Genomic DNA, 16,611 nt, shown 5'->3' on the forward strand with positions numbered 1-16,611 from the left:
AAGTCAGAGGAGAAGTTTCCCATCTGAAGAGCCTCATCCTCTGCTCCCCACCCCAGCACTCCTTACCTGTGCCGTGGAATCCAGGAGAGCTGGGATCATCCTGCCTGCTGAGACAGGATTTATTGGGGTGATCAGTTTATCAGAGCCATTTGGCCAGTGCACCCTGGAGCAATGAGGGCTCTCCAAACCCCTCCTGGGCATGGTTGGGAGTTGGCCCAACCCAGGGAGCACTCCTGGCTGCAGCCCATTGGCTGGGATGAGGAGAGGGACCTGTGAGGTACCTGTAAGGACCTGTAAGGCCTCACTGCCAGGGGACAATCCCGCTGTGGCTCCACTCCCGTCACTCCATGGTCTCCCTGTCCACGGTTGTCCCTTGTCTGCATCTCATTTCTCCTTTAGACCACAGACTCACCTTGTCCTGACTCCCACAGCCAGTGCTCTGCTGTTATCTGAGCTGGCAGGGACAGCCCATCCTTTCATCCTCCAGCCCTCCCTGGGGGACCATCCTGTGCCCCTGCACCCCCAGCTCATCCTTTCATCCTCCAGCCCTCCCTGGGGGACCATCCTGTGCCCCTGCACCCCCAGCCCCTCCTCCCACCAGCAGGGAGAAGAGCTGAGCCATGGGGGCAGGAGATCCTGGGGCTGCTCCGTGGGAAGGGCAGAGGTGGGATCTGCAGGGATTGCCTTGCTGGAGGGCTGGGGGGGCTTGGCAGGCAGGAGGAGGTGTGGGGGTGTTTGTAGATTGTAATTATTTTTCTCTTTTCCTCCTAATTACTGCCACGTGCCCAGTGCTTTCCTGGGACCTTCATTAATGCCCTGGTTTAATCCAAATAAACAATCAGCTCCTCCTGGACCCAACATCTTCTTATCCTCGACCATTTCTCAGGCAGCAGCAGCACAAGCCCTTGGCTCTGGGGGAGCTGCCCTGTCTGAAGGCTCTGGCTTCTCTCTTAGCCCAGAGGAAAGAAATAATGATGGAATTTAGCAGAGTCAAATGTGTTGAGGGATGTGAAGTGAGAGCCTCTGGAATACAGAAGCAAACCAGGGCAAAATTAGCATCTTAATTGTATTAATGTTGCCAATTACAGGCAGAGCCCCTGTCGCTCAGCGGGAGCGTTCTGGGAGAGAAGGAAAGACAAATTGTCTGCAAACTCCTTATTCTGCCTTTATGAATTACCACCCCAAGGTACTTAATTGAATCTCTAGTCCTGATCAGTGAACATTGTTCAGGGAGTGAATTAAGGGAGGGCCCTACAGGACTGCTCTGTTTTGTTCCAATTAACAGAAATGCTGCATTTCTTCTTTTTCTTTCCTTTTTTTTTTTTTTTTTTTTTTTTAACAGAAATGCTGCATTTCTTCTTTTTCTTTCCTTTTTTTTTTTTTTTTTTTTTGAAATTGCTGCATGCTGAAGAGTTAAATTGGAAAAGGGAAGCTGGGTTTAAATAATTTAATTTCTGCCCAGAGCAGAGCTGGACAAGTGCATTGAGTGCATTGATGTCACTCTGTGCCACCCCTCTGAGCACCACCAAAATGGGACAAAAGTAGTTGGGAGTCCCACTGAGAGCATTGAGAGCCCCTGATATCAGTTCTGGTCACCCTGCCATGGTGACATCCTACTGTGTATCCATGTGGAGTGGAAATTACAGGGAGAGAACATCTTCACTTGTGTGGGACAGGATGGGACACTCCAGCCAAGGGTGTTTTTGTCACCAGCATTACCCTGAGAGTGGAAATGCTGCCTCTGACTGAGCTCTGCCAGCTGGGAGTTGGTTGCTGCTGCTGTATCGAGTACTTTATGCAGCAAAACCACTGCATTGTCCATTCCTCAGAGCCAATACTGGGGATAAGAACCAGCCTGAGCCCATTTGTGGATGTGCATCCAACACCTGTGCACTTCTGGGACTCCTCACGTGTGTTCATTTTAGGCAGAGTTTAGTTTCGAGTGATATATTTAGAAAAAACTCCCAAGAGGACGGTCTAGCTTGATTATTTTTTTTTATTTTATTGCATAAGTTATACTTTATGTGTTCCAGAATTTTTTAAAGTCTTTGGTCTGTTCATTCTCTGATTTAGTAAAGAGAGGAAGCAGCCACAGGTGAGTTTTCTGCATGGTACTGGATTGGACCTTCAGCCACTGGAATGCTCCAAGTTTATGGAAGTGTTCAAATGCAAGGCTTTGACTGGAAGAGGGGAAACTTAGGTCAGATATACAGAGGAAGCTGTTCCTGTGAGGGTGGGGAGGCCCTGGCACAGGTTGCCCAGAGAAGCTGTGGCTGCCCCTGGATCTCTGGAAGTGTCCAAGGCCAGGTTGGAGCAACCTGGGCTAGTGGGAGGTGTCCCTGCCCATGGCAGGGGGTGGAACTAGATGGGCTTTGAGGTCCCTTCCAATCCAGACCATTCCATGATTCTATGACTACTCTAAACCATGTAACTTAGGGGCAGCCCAGTCTTGTATTGCTTAAAAATTGCAATGATAGGAGTGAAAAACAAACATTCCAAGCATCCCCAGATGTCAGAGGTCCCAAGGAGCCTGATTCTCTTTGAACAGATGAGCTGCTTCTGCTCCTGGTTACACACCCTTGGAAAGGGAAGAGGGGGGATTTGGGATTACAAGGAACTGCCTGTTCTGCTCTGGGCTGGTTTTCTGGTGGGGATTTTCTCCTTTCAGCCCCAGCCTCTCAAGCCTGTTTAGGAACAAGCTGCACACCTGCCAGAGCTGGGGGCAGGACTGAGCCTGGCTGCTCCTCTGCAGGCAGAGTTGAGCTCCACAGCTGGCCAAAGATCATTCCCCCTTCTCTCTTCGTGTTCCCTCTGTGTCCTCATGTGCCTCCCACACTGCCAGAGTCAGTTCTGGGAGCACAGATCATTTCTGAGTGCAGGATCCAGCACGGCACAGCCTCAGCCAGATCCCGAAGGTTCCTTCATAGGAATTACAGCCAAGTGCTCATCACTGAGTGCCAAGGGAGAGGTGACCTGCAGGAGAACTCTGAAGGGGATTCCTAGAAAGGAAGGAGACGATCCTGTGGAGCTGAGCTCCTTCAGCCTGGCCACAGGCCCAGCTGTGACCTCTGCCCAGGGGCTGCAAACAGCCCAGAGGGGCTGGGCAGCCACAGTCAATGCCACGACATTCTTTCCATTGTATCTCACTCAATGCAGAAGTTTGGGTGATGAAGCCACGAATTCCAGAGCAGGGGCACCTGGAACAGAGCCTGTGAGGAAGGGGAAAAAATATTGTAAAACATAATGATCAAACAGTAGGGGAGAGTGAGGACCATGAAAACATCCAAACTCGTGGCAATTGTTTTGGATGAGAATGTTTTTAAGAGTCCCTGTTTATGTTGGACAGGAGAGTTTGCTTTGAACAATGGATGAACTTTTGCAAAGCAGGCAAAATTCACTCTCCTCACTAACAGGAGCTGCTTTTCTTGTAAAGAAAAAAATGTATATTTATTAAACTAGTGAAAAACGAAGTGTCTTATTGTTTTGCTGTTTTCCCCGGGTTTTCTTTTCACACTGTCCACACTGGACTGTCATGGACAGGACTGGGTGAGATTTGCCCTGGAAGTGCCTGCGTGTCACTTGTGTGGATGAATTCCTTGGATCTCCAGGGTCAGGCTCACACAGACACATAACCAGGGGCTTCTGCCTGTGCCCCCAGGGTTACCAAGGGCACACTTGGGTTACCTGAGCCTGAACTGTGTCTGGGAGTCTGAGCCCTGGTTTGATGCTTATTTGAAGGTGCCCCAGCCCCTCGGGGTTTGTTTTGTGTGTTCCATTGTGACTGCAGGATCCTGGCACACAGGGATTGGGCCTCGGGGTCAGGCACGTGGCCACCGGAGGGAAAACAGGTGGGAAGAGGCAGGAACCAGCACCAAGGGCAGGGCTCTGCTCCGAGGGTTCTCCAGGGATCCGCTAAAGGCATTTCCAGGTCCCTCTCCACAGGGATGGGCACTGCCCTCCCCCAGAGCCTCCACCTTCCCCTCTCTGCAGGCCCTTGGCTCATCCTCTCTACTTCCCTGTCCTGGACACAAGTGCAGAGATGGTCCCTGATGAACACACCAGGAAAGGGGATGTTGTTTCTTCCATTTCTTCCCCTTCCACATGAATTCCCAGAGCCCTGGGCAGCAGGAGCCTTTTAGCAGATCCTTGACTTGAATCTTTAACATCTTTGTCATGGAATCACAGACTGGTTTAGGTTGGAAGGGGCCTTAAAGTTCATTGTGTTCCACCCCCTGCCATGGGCAGGGACACCTTCCACCAGCCCAGGTTGCTCAGGGCCCAGCCAAACCTTTGGCAACAGTGGTTTCCAGGATAGTTCAGGCTCTGAGCACTCGGGAACTGGGCAGTTGGTTTCAGCAGCAAAACCTCTGATCTTCAGTTTTAGTTTTGCTGGAGATGTGACTCAGGTGTCAGGAGCTGGAGAGGGACCAGAGGTCTCAGAGCAAGTGAGACCAGTGTGGTGATGTCACAGAAGTGGCAGGAATGGCCCAGGGTCCTGCAGACAGGGAGGGCTGGGCAGGGCTCTGTGAGCACAGAGCTGGGCTGACTTCCATGGGAACTGAGCCCAAGTGCTTCCCTGCTTAGCAGGGCTCCCACTGCCCACCCCTGAGCATGGGTCAGGCATGGCTTCTTTGGATTTTCCTTATGGAAGGGAGAAGCTGGGAGATGCTCCCTCGGCCAGAAAGATCTCTCCAGGGGCTCATAAATGTGGGATGGTTGTGGTAGCAACCAGCAAACAACACTGCAACCTGGAGAACAGAGCAGGCAGAGATCTGGGAGTGTCCTCCTGCAGAGATCAAAGACACAGCAACCCCAACCTGAGCATGTACAGCCCTGAGCTGCTCCTGCTGGGACAGCCTTCATGGAAAACACCCTCAGCCTCACCTCTGCAAGGATCTCCCAGCCTCCCACCCCAGGGTGAGCACTGGGGTCACTGGGGCAGCCTGGTGGCCCTGCAGGACATGGCCTGGATAAGAGGACTTTCCCCTGTGGCCCCTGGACAATGGGGAGTTGTTCCTGGAGTGCCCCATACATTCCAGGACGCATTGGCCTCACAAGTTAAATATTTAGTCTTTCCTGAATCCGAATATTCCCGAGGTCCCGGATTTGTTGTTTTCATCCACTGGGCTTTGTTTCTGCTGATTAGAGTGGTGGGGTTTGGAGATAGGGACTCTATTCCTGGCAGAAAGGGGAGTATTATTAACATTCCTTATCGTGGGACTGTGTATCATTGTGTGGCACTGCACAGGGCAACCTTAAAATAAAAGCCCTGCTAAGCCATTCTGGGCACTGTTTTGGCTGCCAGTCACCCCCACAGCCCTGTGGGCAGAGACACTGTGCCAGGTTATTGGGGCCACGTGGCCCCTGTCCTAAACCTGTGCCACTCACTCACAAAAGGAGGGTTCACCCAGCACATCCCTGGTGGCAAAGCCCCACAGCCTGGTTTCCAGGCTAAAGCCCATTTTGGCTACATCCTCCAGCTGCAGGTTTGCTGGGAGAAGGGGTATAAATACAGGACTTTGGAGAGAGCTGAGCAGTTTGCATATCACAGAATTCCAGAATGTGCTGAGCTGGAAGGGACCCCCAAGGATCATGGAGTCCAACCCTCAGCCCTGCACAGGCCCAGCCCCAAGAGTCACCCCCTGTGCCCCAGAGGATCAGCCAAACCCTCCTGGAGCTCTGGCAGCCTTGGGGCTGTGCCCACTGCCCTGGGGAGCCTGGGCAGTGCCCAACCAGCCTCTGGGGGAAGAACCTTTGCCTGAGATCCACCCTGAGCCTGCCCTGACACAGCTCCAGCCGTTCCCTGGGGCTGTCCCTGCTCCCCCAGAGCAGAGCTCAGTCCCTGCCCCTCCTCTGCCCCTGCCCAGGAACAACTGGCACCCACCAGGAGTGCACATCCAGAGTGTCCCTAATCCCAGTGTCACCTTCCTGACACTCTTAACATTTTCCTTGCCCAAGGGCTTTGGCAAGGACAGCACATGAGGCTTTCAGGCTTCTCTCTGGAAAATTCGCTGTTGTCTCTGCAGAGTCCTCTATCCAGGACCATCTGTAACATCTTCCTCACAATATTTCCAGTGGAAGGTGTCCCTGCCCATGGCAGGACGTTGGAACAAGATGATGGTCATTACAAATCCTTTCAACCCAACCCGTTCATGGTTCTGTGGTTGTATCCAGCTTAACAGAAATATTCACACAGGAAGGATGGAGCAGCCCTTACGGCTTTCAGGTTTCCCTCATGATTTTTGATACAATAAACTATAAGCCTCATGTTAAAAACAATTTCAAAAGTCTGCTCTTTCCTATTCCAAAGTGACTGTGCTCAGCCCTGTCATCCACTCTGGAAGAAAATTATCTCCAAGTGAAAAACAGCAGCACAGGCAACAAGCAGCTCATGCACATCTAGCCCATGACTAATTAGGACTACTTAAATCCCAGCACTGTTAAACAAGAGTAATTTCTCTTTCTGTCTCCTTTCTGTAAAAAAAAAAAAAAAAAGGCAAGAAAAGTCGATGTCTTAATAGAGGAAGTGGGGATGTGGCCGTGCCAGCAGAGGAGTCTGCTCGGCCACCTCAGGAACACACAGCATTTTCTCTTCCTGTTTTTCTGGGTCAGTGTGCAGGTTGATATATTGCTGTTTAACCTGTAAATTGGGTGTCCCAAAACATGCAGAAAGAGCAGCCCAGTGGAGGCAGTGCTGGGGGAGCTGTGGTGTGTGCCCAGTTGTGGTGTGCCCAGCTGTGGTGTGTGCCCAGCTGTGGTGTGCCCAGCTGTGGTGTGTGCCCAGCTGTGGTGTGTGCCCAGCTGTGGTGTGTGCCCAGCTGTGGTGTGCCCAGCTGTGGTGTGCCCAGCTGTGGTGTGTGCCCAGCTGTGGTGTGCCCAGCTGTGGTGTGTGCCCAGCTGTGGTGTGTGCCCAGCTGTGGTGTGCCCAGCTGTGGTGTGTGCCCAGCTGTGGTGTGCCCAGCTGTGGTGTGTGCCCAGCTGTGGTGTGTGCCCAGTTGTGGTGTGTGCCCAGCTGTGGTGTGTGCCCAGCTGTGGTGTGCCCAGCTGTGGTGTGTGCCCAGCTGTGGGGTGTGCCCAGCTGTGGTGTGTGCCCAGCCTCGCCCTGCGCTGCCGCGGGCTCTGCGTTCCCTGGGCAGCTGAGCTGGGACATTCCCACCCCAGCTGGGTCCTGCCCTGTCCTGAGGAGTTCATGGCAACCCATGGAGGCAAAACCTGTCCGTGCCACTGACCTGCCTCACCAGCCTGGAACTGAGCCACTGGAGAGTGCTTGCTCTTGGATGGGGGAGGAACAGAGCCAGGAGAGATCTGCAGCAGGAAGCACCGACGGAAGTTCATCTCAATCCACAGATCCATCCTTTCTCATGGAATCACACATTGATTTGGGTTGGAAAGGATCTTCAAGCTCATCCAGTTCCACCTCCCTGCCATGGGCAGGGACACCTCCCACTAGCCCAGGTTGCTCCAAGCCCCCTCCAACCTGGCCTTGGACACTTCCAGGGATGGGGCAGCCACAGCTTCTCTGGGCAACCTGGGCCAGGGCCTCACCTCCCTCACAGCCAACAATTTCTTCCCAACATCCCATCTAGCCCTGCCCTCTGGCACTGGGAAGCCATTCCCTGTGTCCTGTCCCTCCATCCCTTGTCCCCAGTCCCTCTCCAGCTCTCCTGGAGCCCCTTTAGGCCCTGCCAGGGTCTCTCAGCTCTCCCTGGAGCCTTCTCTGCTCCAGGGGAACCCCCCCAGCTCTCCCAGCCTGGCTCCAGAGCAGAGGGGCTCCAGCCCTGGAGCATCTCCGGGGCCTCCTCTGGACTCTCTCCAGCAGCTCCACGTCCCTGTGCTGTTGTTCCCAGGGCTGGGGCAGCTCTGCAGGGGGGTCTCACCTGAGGGGGCAGAGGGGCAGAATCCCCCCCTCCCTGCTGCCCAGGTTGTGGGATCAGCCCAGGGGGGTTTCTGGGCTGTCAGTGCCCACAGTTGGGGCATGTCCAGCTTTTCATCCTCCTGCATCCCAAGTCCTTCTCCCCAGAGCTGCTCTCCATCCCTTCATCCCCCAGCCTGTATCGATACCAGAGGCTGCCCTGACCCAGGTGCTGCTGTTTCTTGCTGAGGAGTAGGATCCCTGTGCTGAAGGTGGATTTGATAGGAGCAAAAAGCTCCTCCAGACCTCAAAGCCATGCCAAGGGAAGGGGTTCTTTCTGTTCTTTTCAAAGAAGCTGGTAAAAAATGGGTAAACATTGAACCTGTCAGGGCATGTTCTACAGCATTTATTGGAGAAGATATGACCTGATAGTTGAAAAGTTTCAGATTTTCACAGGCTTTTGGCTGGTTCAGCTGTATATATGGTACTTTTATTTTTCTTTCTCTGAATAGGATTACTGGAGTTTGCAGTAGCTCCATCCTAGATCACCATGAATTAGGGGCTGTAAAACAACCAGGGAGCAGAAGAAGATGTCCAGGTCGTGGCCCCTCATTACAAGAGAGTCGTTGAGGGGCTGGAGCGTGTCCAGGGAAGGGAAGGGAGCTGGGGAAGGGGCTGGAGCAGCAGGAGCAGCTGAGGGAGCTGGGGGGGCTCATCCTGGAGAAAAGGAGGCTCAGGGGGGACCTTCTGGCTCTGCAACCCCCTGACAGGAGGGGGGAGCTGGGGGGGGTCGGGCTCTGCTCCCAGGGAACAAGGGACAGGAGGAGAGGGAACGGCCTCAGGCTGTGCCAGGGGAGGGGGAGGTGGGACATCAGGAAGAATTTCTTCCTGGAAAGGATGGTCAGGTGTTGGCAGGGGCTGCCCAGGGAGGTTTGGAGTCCCCACCCCTGGAGGTATCCAAGGAAGGCCTGGCCATGGCACTCCGTGCTCTGGGCTGGGGATGGGGCACAGGGGGGACTTGATGGTCTTGGAGGCCTTTCCAAACCTAAATAATTCTATGATTCTCTTCTATGACTCTGAATTGCACTGCCTGTGCAGGTCACAGCCCCAGAGCACTGAGGGAGGTGGGGAGGGAGGGAGGTAGAGGAGCAGGTTGCAGCCTGTGTGCTCTGACTGAATGGCCTCGAAAGAGTGAAGATTTTTGTGTTATGAGCCTAAAGCCACTTCCCTGGTGGAGCAGCTGGCACAGCTCCCTGCCAGCTCTCCTTCAGACTGACACAGGCTCTGGAGGAGCAGCCAAAGGCTTCGAGGCAGCACCACAGAGAGTTCTCAGGAGCCTCTGTTTGGGGCAGGTCACCCCCAAGAGCCGCTGCAAGGCCCAGGGCAGCCGAGGTGCTGCTGAGGAACCATCTCAGTGTGACCAAGAGCAGGTGTGAGGAGCCACAGCACTGAAACACATGTTCCTGTCAGCACAGCCCCTGCTCCTGACCCTCCTCTCAGAGCAGAGAGGTCCAGGCTGGAACACAAGGTAGACAACGACACCTGAAGGTCGAAGGCTCCAGTGCCTGGGAATCTTGGCAGAGCTTTCACTGAGTCATCCCAGGGTGTTTACAAGTCTCTCCCACTATTCTGCTCCTGCCAGCAGCTGACAAGCACGTCTGGTTAAACTTAACAGAAGTGTGTTTAATAATTAGCAGAGCTCAGGAAGGCCTTGCTCGCAGCCCTGTTGCGTGTGGAGGTGTTAATCAGAGCACACGAGGAATGAGAAGTGTTTGGCACTTGCAGCAGCTGGAGGATCCTCCCTCCCCCCTCGCTCTGAGCACATCTCCCTGTGCTCCAGGTTGATGTCATCAGTGCCTGGAGGCTCCTCTTGGTCTCTGCTGCACCATCTGCCTTCCCATTCCTGGGATTAGGGACCCTGAGAACACCAAAACAGCTTCAGGGTGTGGAGGGGACAGTCCCCCTCAGCCCCACCTTGGCCAGGCAGCCTTGTGTCCTCCAAGAGCCTTGTGTCCCCTGGAGAGCTTTGTGTCCCACAGAGAGCCTTGTGTCCCCCAGAGAGCCTTGTGTCCCCCAGAGAGCCTTGTGTCCTGGCTCCTGCTGGCTCAGGATCCCCTGCTCTGTGCAGGAAGGTACAGGCAGGTACAGGCAGGTACAGGCAGGCTCCATCCCATCCTGACATGGATTGTTGGAGCTTCCCCAGCAGGCACATCTCTGCTGAGTGCAGGACAGTTCCTCAGGGCTCTCTGGCCTGGCCTGTCCTCCCCACCCCAGCCCTGCTCCCCATCCCGTGGTTGCTCCTGGCCACTGGAGCTCTGCCTTCCCCTCTCCCCCTGCTCTCCCCCTCCTCAGTCCCTCTCACTCAGCTTTTAGAAATGTCCCTCACAGGGGTTTTCATGACTCCCTGGCCCTGCAGTGCAGCTCTCAGTGCCGTTCTCTGCTCCATCAATCTATTTCCCCACTCATTTTCATCTCACATCCATTTATTCTCCATTGCAGCCCATCCACAACCTTCCCTATTTCTAGACCATTCCAGCCTGGCTCCTTCTGTTTATGTACATTTGCTGCCAACCTTCAGTCTCCTTCACACTTCCCTTTGCTTTGCTTTTATGGCCTTTTATGATGTTTATGTTACATCAAGGCTCTTTCCCTTTTTATTCCCTTCCCGCCCCTGGATAATTATTCTTCCATCCATGGCTTTTATTGCCTGCCTTTATCATGAATGTTTCTGTGGGTGACAGGAGTGTCTGGAGCCACAACCTCTGTTTGCAAGCTGCTGGCAGCTCAGACTGAACATGTTTTGCCCATACCCTGATGGACCCTCCCTGTGCAGACCCTGAAACCCCTCTCTTAAATTCCCACCATGTCCTTCCTGACTTGGCCTCCTCTGGAAGCCAGTGGTGACCACCCCCAGGTGCCTTCTTGTCTGTCACAGCATGGTCTGGGAGAGGTGACAACATCCCCTGGATCACAGAATCATCAAGGTTGGAAAAGACCTCTAAAATTATCAAGTCAAAGCATCCCTGCCATTCCTGCAGCTGCAGTTCCAGGGGGACAGGGCAGTGCCAGTCCATCCAGCACAGGCACAGGGTCCAGCTCTGCTCCTGGTAGGGACTGGCAACCTGTATGGGAATGCTGGTCCCTCCCTGCCCCTCTGAGACAGTCTGAGGAGCTCAGACAGACCCACAGCCAGAGGTTCTCATCCTGCCCATGGGAGATTTAAATGTCTTCTCCTGCCCACCCACCCTGGAAACGGGGCAGTGGCTGATCCACAGGCCTGCAGGGATGGCAGCAGAGGGGAGGGCTGCTCTCTTACCCACCCCCTGTCTCAACCACCCCCAGCTCCCTCCCCACAATGAGGAGATACCATCACCACCATGGACTAATTGTTGTGCTTCTCATCTCAGCCTGGTTGATTTTCAGGAGGATTCAGCCTGAGGACAGAGTGGTTTGTTGAGCTGATACAGCTCTGGGTTTGTGTCTCCAGGAAGGGTGGCCAAGCAACGGGCTTGTCCATGTGCAGAGGAGCTGGAGAAGGTCCAGGACAGGGTTCTGTGCCCAGAGACAGCGTGTCCATCGGTCAGAGCAGAGCAGCTCCACTGCCCAGGCACAGCAGCCCTGCAGACAGAAGAGGGAAATGATTTTGGCAGCTCAAGGAACCATCGTGATAACCCAGGAAGGGAAGTCCAGGGATGCCACCATGAAAAGTTCTCAGCACAAAGAGGAAACAGCTCCTGAGGCAGGACATGAGGAATCATCTCAGCACAGGGACCATGAGGGAAGAGGAACTGCCCTGGCCCAGGTGAGGTGTGTCAGGGGGCAGCAGGAGCTGGGGCAGAGCTGCTGCAGTCCCACCACGGCACATCCTGCCAGGGTGTCACAGCACAGGGATCAACCGACCCCCTTCTCAGAGGAAACCACAGAATCACAGAGTACTCTGAGTTGAAGGGACCCCCAAGGATCATCCAGTTCAGCTCCTGGCCCTGCACAGACACCCCAACAATCCCACCCTGGCCCTCAGAGCATTGTCCAAACCCTCCTGCAGCTCTGGCAGCCTTGGGGCTGTGCCCACTGCCCTGGGGAGCCTGGGCAGTGCCCAACCAGCCTCTGGGGGAAGAACCTTTGCCTGAGATCCAACCTGACCCTCCTCTGATGGGCACTGTCTGCTTTACTACTTCCAGGTCTTCCCACAAAAGCCTGACCAGCACCCTCTGGCTCCCAGGCTGTTTCCTTCAGACCCCCACCAGCACTGCTTCCCATTTCAGTCTCTGCTTCTTTCTCCCCTTTCTCTGTTGGAATGATGAAATCCCATCTCAGTGCATCTAAAGCATCTTCATTCCCACACCATCCGTGCTGTTCTTGTTTATTTTTACTTCTTATCAAGAAAATCCCATTTTTCCCACTGCTGCTGAAGCCTGTGTGATGGTGTCAGCCCAGTGCAGAGCCCTGGTGTCCCAGAGAGCTGGGCCAGCACCGGGCTGATGTGGAGGACTCGGTGCTCCAGCTGATTCAGGGATAAAGGACCAGACAGGGATCTTCTTGTGCCCTGAGCTGTAACGTGTCCTTCCTCCCTGGATGCTTTGGTGAGCACATTCCCTTGGGAAGGACAGCAAGAGCACAAATCTCCAAGCAGGCGGTGAGAGCACTGACACAGAAATAAACCTTCACAACCAGGAGACTCAGGGAAAGCACAGGGGGGTTTGGAGGGGGAAAGGAACTGAGAGGTGAGGCACAGGGCAAAGGTTTGGGTTTGGGTTTTGGTTTTGGTTTACTGCCAGCTCAACTGGTGAGCACAGGGTGGGATGTGCTGAAGAAAGGGAGGAGAAGTCCTCAGCAAATCCCCCAGAGGAAAACAAGGGTGTGCAGCTCTTCATTTGAATGTGTTTCCTTGGCTCTCGTGGCCGTGGGGCTCCTGCCCCTCAGTACAGCTGGGGGTTCCTGCTGCCCCACGGCCAAGGAGCTGGTCCTGGATCAGGGGTCAGGCCCAGGAACCATCTGCCAGCCTTGGCTGGGCCTGCACAGGACTGGGAGTGTCCCACAATGGTGCTCCCAGTCCCAGAGAGAACCCAAGGGATGTTAACCCCTCATCTGACCCCACTGGTGGGACACAGAGTGTGAGACACAGGAACCCCACAGCTCCCCCTGCCCCCTTCCCCACCCCCTGCCTTTCTTTCTCTCTTGTCAAAGCTCTTCCCGGTGCAGCTGCTGGAGTCACTGAATTAAACTGTGATACTGCAGAGCTGGCTCCTCTCCAAGGGCAGGAGCAGCAGCTTGGCACCCCGAGGGCAGGCGGGCTCCAGGGGAGCAGTCACAGCACCAGGAACACTCTGCACTCCTCAGGAGCCTCCTGCTGACAGGTTTAGAGGGATCCCCGCTGGGTGAGAGCAGGGGGAGCAGCCCCGGGGCAGCTCCTCCTGGCTCTGGCAGCAGCAAACCCCTGTGAGCTGCAGGGCAGCTCCTCCAGAGCGGAGCCTGTGCCCAGGGTGTGCCTGAGGACCCCCAGCAGCATCTGCTCTTACAGGAAGGATTGGACAGGGGGAGGATTTGATGGTCCAGCAGGGCTGGATCGGAACTGAGCAGTAAATCCTGGGGCAAAAAGCAGCCCCTCTGCCCTGCCAGCCCAGTGCTCTCTTGCCTTTGGGTCCTTTCTTCCCTCTCCTCCCCTCTCAGCACCTCCAGCCAGCAGCCACAGTTCTCCAAGAACAGGGAGAAATCACTGCTCTCGTCCTGTCTCCTGGCTGGGACAGTCCTGATGGCCCTTCCAGAGCACCCACCCCTCTCCTGGCCAAAATATCCACTGTGCAACCTGCTCTCACCCACCCCTCAGCCATGGCTTCCCCCAGTGCCTTTCACAGAATCACAGAACCATTAAGGCTGGGAAAGACTTCCAAGATCATCAAGTTCAAACTTTGCACAGATATCCCTGTGCCCACTAAACCACATCCTGAAGTGCCACGTTTACTTGACTTTTGAACACCTCCAGAGATGGGGACTCCACCACCTCCCTGGGCAGCCCATTCCAATGATTAACCACTCTTCCAGTGAAGAATTTTTCCCTAATATCCAACCTGACCTTCCCCTGGCACAGCTGGAGGCCAATGCCTCTCCTTCCCTTGTTCCCTGGGAGCAGAGCCCGACCCCCCCCAGCTCCCCCCTCCTTCCTGGGAATTCCAGGGAGCCAGAAGGTCCCCCCTGAGCCTCCTTTTCTCCAGGCTGAGCCCCCCCATCTCCCTCAGCTGCTCCTGTTGCTCCAGCCCCTTCCCCAGCTCCGTTCCCTTCCCTGGATATTCTCCAGCCCCTCCATGTCCAAGGAAAGGCCCCTTTCTCCCACCCTCCCTCGTGTCTGGGTGGGCACTGCCCTGCCCTTGGAGCTGCACTCCCTGCACAACCCCAGCAAAGCCCGTGTTCCAGATGAGCTCCTGGAGAAGATCCCAACAATTACCAGGCAGAGACAAAGCCCATGAAGAGCAAACTTCTATTAAAAGTTGAAATGGGAGTGTATGCTGGTGGCAAACATATTGCCATGGTCACCCCGGGCGTGCTGGGGCCAGGCTGCAGGGAACCCGCCCCAGGCACAGAGCCCTGCGAGTCCCCAGAGTGCCTGAGCTCCAGGCAGGAGGCAGATCAGGAACACTCTGAATGCAGCACAGGAGCAGAGACAGGGAGAAATGTCAGGATATTTCCACTGCTCTGGGAACGATCAACCTCCTAAATCCTGACCTAGTCCCTGCCAGAAAGGCGGTGTCACAGCTACACAGCCTGGGAGCTCCTGCTGCCAAGCCCTCAGAGAGAGCTCCCAAAGGAAAAGCAGAGCTCCCAAAGGAAAAGCAGAGCTCCCAGGGGAGCTTGGATAAAATCCTGATCCCAGCGAGGCACCAGGAGTGAGCCAGGATGGCTGGAGGGGCACTGGCCTGGCATCAAAGGGGCCACGGGCACCCAGGGGAGGGGGTTGCATGATGGTTGGAGGGGGGGGTCTGTGGTGGGAAGGGCAGTTTGGGAGGGCTGGTTCTTGCCCACCTCTGCAGGAATTCTGCCCACAAAGCACCTGGTGCCCAAGGACACAGTTCCCAGGCCATGGGGTCCTGCAGAGGAGGGTATTGCCCCAGGCTCTTTTGAAGTGCTCCAAGGGAATGGTTGGGAAAACCCCTCCAGCACTTTGCTGCTGGGCACTGTGGCTGCTCTGTCACTGTTTCATGGCTCTTTTAACCCTGTGAGGAGGAGGAAGGGCAGGAGGACACCCTGTGCTGGCTGCAGGGCTGGTCTCCTGTCCCTCCCATACGTGTCCTCCCAGCCCTCCAGTACCTTGTCCCTGGTCTCAGCCCTTCCTGGGGACATCCAGGACAGGCACAGCCAGGAGGAAGGGGAGCAGAGGATGCTCCCCTGGACATCTGTGGCTCTGGGATGGACCACAGCCAGCAGCTCCTCTGGAAACCTGACACTGAGACTGGTTTTGCTGAGAACAGGAAAATCCTGGGACCCATCAGAGCCCACACCCCACTCCAGGGCACAGAGGTACCTTAATTTGACACAAATCTCACCCCTTTGGATGCCATCACAAAACCTGGGCAAGTTTCTGCCCAGCTTTCCTGTTTTCCTGCTGTGGGCAGTGCCCAGGACCTGGGGGAAGGCATTACCAGACCCTTCACTTGTCTTCTGAGAAACATATTCTGTTTAAATAACTCAGTGAGAATTTCTCTCTCCTTCCAAATTCACTTCTTACAACTCTTACCATGCAGAAGAGCAGATAATCTGCCTGCAGTGGGTGTCGGTGTCTGAGTGGATTTCCTTCTAGGGGATTGGGCTGATTGTACTGGAGAGAAGTTATTCTTAATTTTACAGCTATTAAAATGTTACCTGTAAGAACAAATCCATCCTAGAGAAAGGCTAATGTTGAAAATTTGGGGTTGAAATTCAGTGTCACTAAGGTGGGACTCTCTTCCCAGCTTCTCAGAGTAAAGGCAAGGAATAGACCATAGAGAAAATGTCCCAGAAAGGTTTGAGTTTTTATTCAAATCAGTATTAATCTGTCATGGCAGAGCCCAGACAGCCAAAAGCAAGAATTTGACTTAACGTAACAAAGCCTCTGTGTGCAGAAGTTGCATCTTGATTTAGAAATAACAGCAACTCAATAAATGGTTCTCAGCCAGTCTCTTACAAGCCCAGGATTTGATGGTTTTCCCTGGCAGAAAGCTGCCCCTGGACCTGAGCTGCAGGGATTTCAACCCTTGGGTAAGTTCAGGGCCAGCTCAGCTGAGCCAGGCCCAGGGGGGCTCTGGCTGTGGGATGAGGCTCCTCAGAGTGGCCTGGTCAGAGCAGGAGGTGGCTTGGTCTTCATGTCCTTGCAGGAACACACCACTGGCCAAAGCTCTTCTGGTTGGAAACACATCCTTCACTTGAACTCTGGCTGCAAACTGCCAAACGTGACAAAAGAGCTGGAGAATCCCATGATCCTTCAGGTAATCCCTGTCCAGCTCATTGCCTGGGAAGCTATTTCAGTTGTAGCTCTTGAGATGTTAAAAATGTGCATCTGATTTTAGCTGGGATTTGTCCAGTTTCCTGCCAGCCAGGGCACTGTGGGCTCCAGGGATGTGTGAGTGCCCTGCTCTGAAATATTTACTCTGCCCTTGGCATCAAATCCCTAGTCAGCAATGCCAAGGTGGAGATTGTCACCTCCTGATCTTTGCTTTGACATCCAGGGGGTTTCCTCTCTCTGCTCTTTGTGTGCAGTGGAAGAGGCTGAGAAGGAAGAGAGTGAGGAC

General features: G+C 54.5%; 1 long non-coding RNA gene across 2 annotated transcripts; it reads right to left on the minus strand.

The window, feature by feature from the left end:
* Positions 1-1,989: 1,989 nt before the first annotated feature.
* On the minus strand, positions 1,990-4,420 carry LOC113984309. Of its 2 annotated transcripts, XR_003539453.2 has the most exons (4): positions 4,289-4,420; positions 3,148-3,209; positions 2,708-2,999; positions 1,990-2,180 (listed from the first exon to the last, which is right to left on the minus strand). It is a non-coding gene; the product is annotated as an uncharacterized LOC113984309 (long non-coding RNA). The 2 variants fall into 2 exon arrangements; XR_003539451.2 differs by having other exon boundaries at positions 2,708-3,209.
* Positions 4,421-16,611: the final 12,191 nt, after the last annotated feature.

This window comes from Pipra filicauda, unplaced genomic scaffold (assembly GCF_003945595.2).
Source record: "Pipra filicauda isolate LSUMZ 115617 unplaced genomic scaffold, ASM394559v2 scaffold341_size774298_pilon, whole genome shotgun sequence".
Classification (NCBI taxonomy): Eukaryota; Metazoa; Chordata; class Aves; order Passeriformes; family Pipridae; genus Pipra; species Pipra filicauda.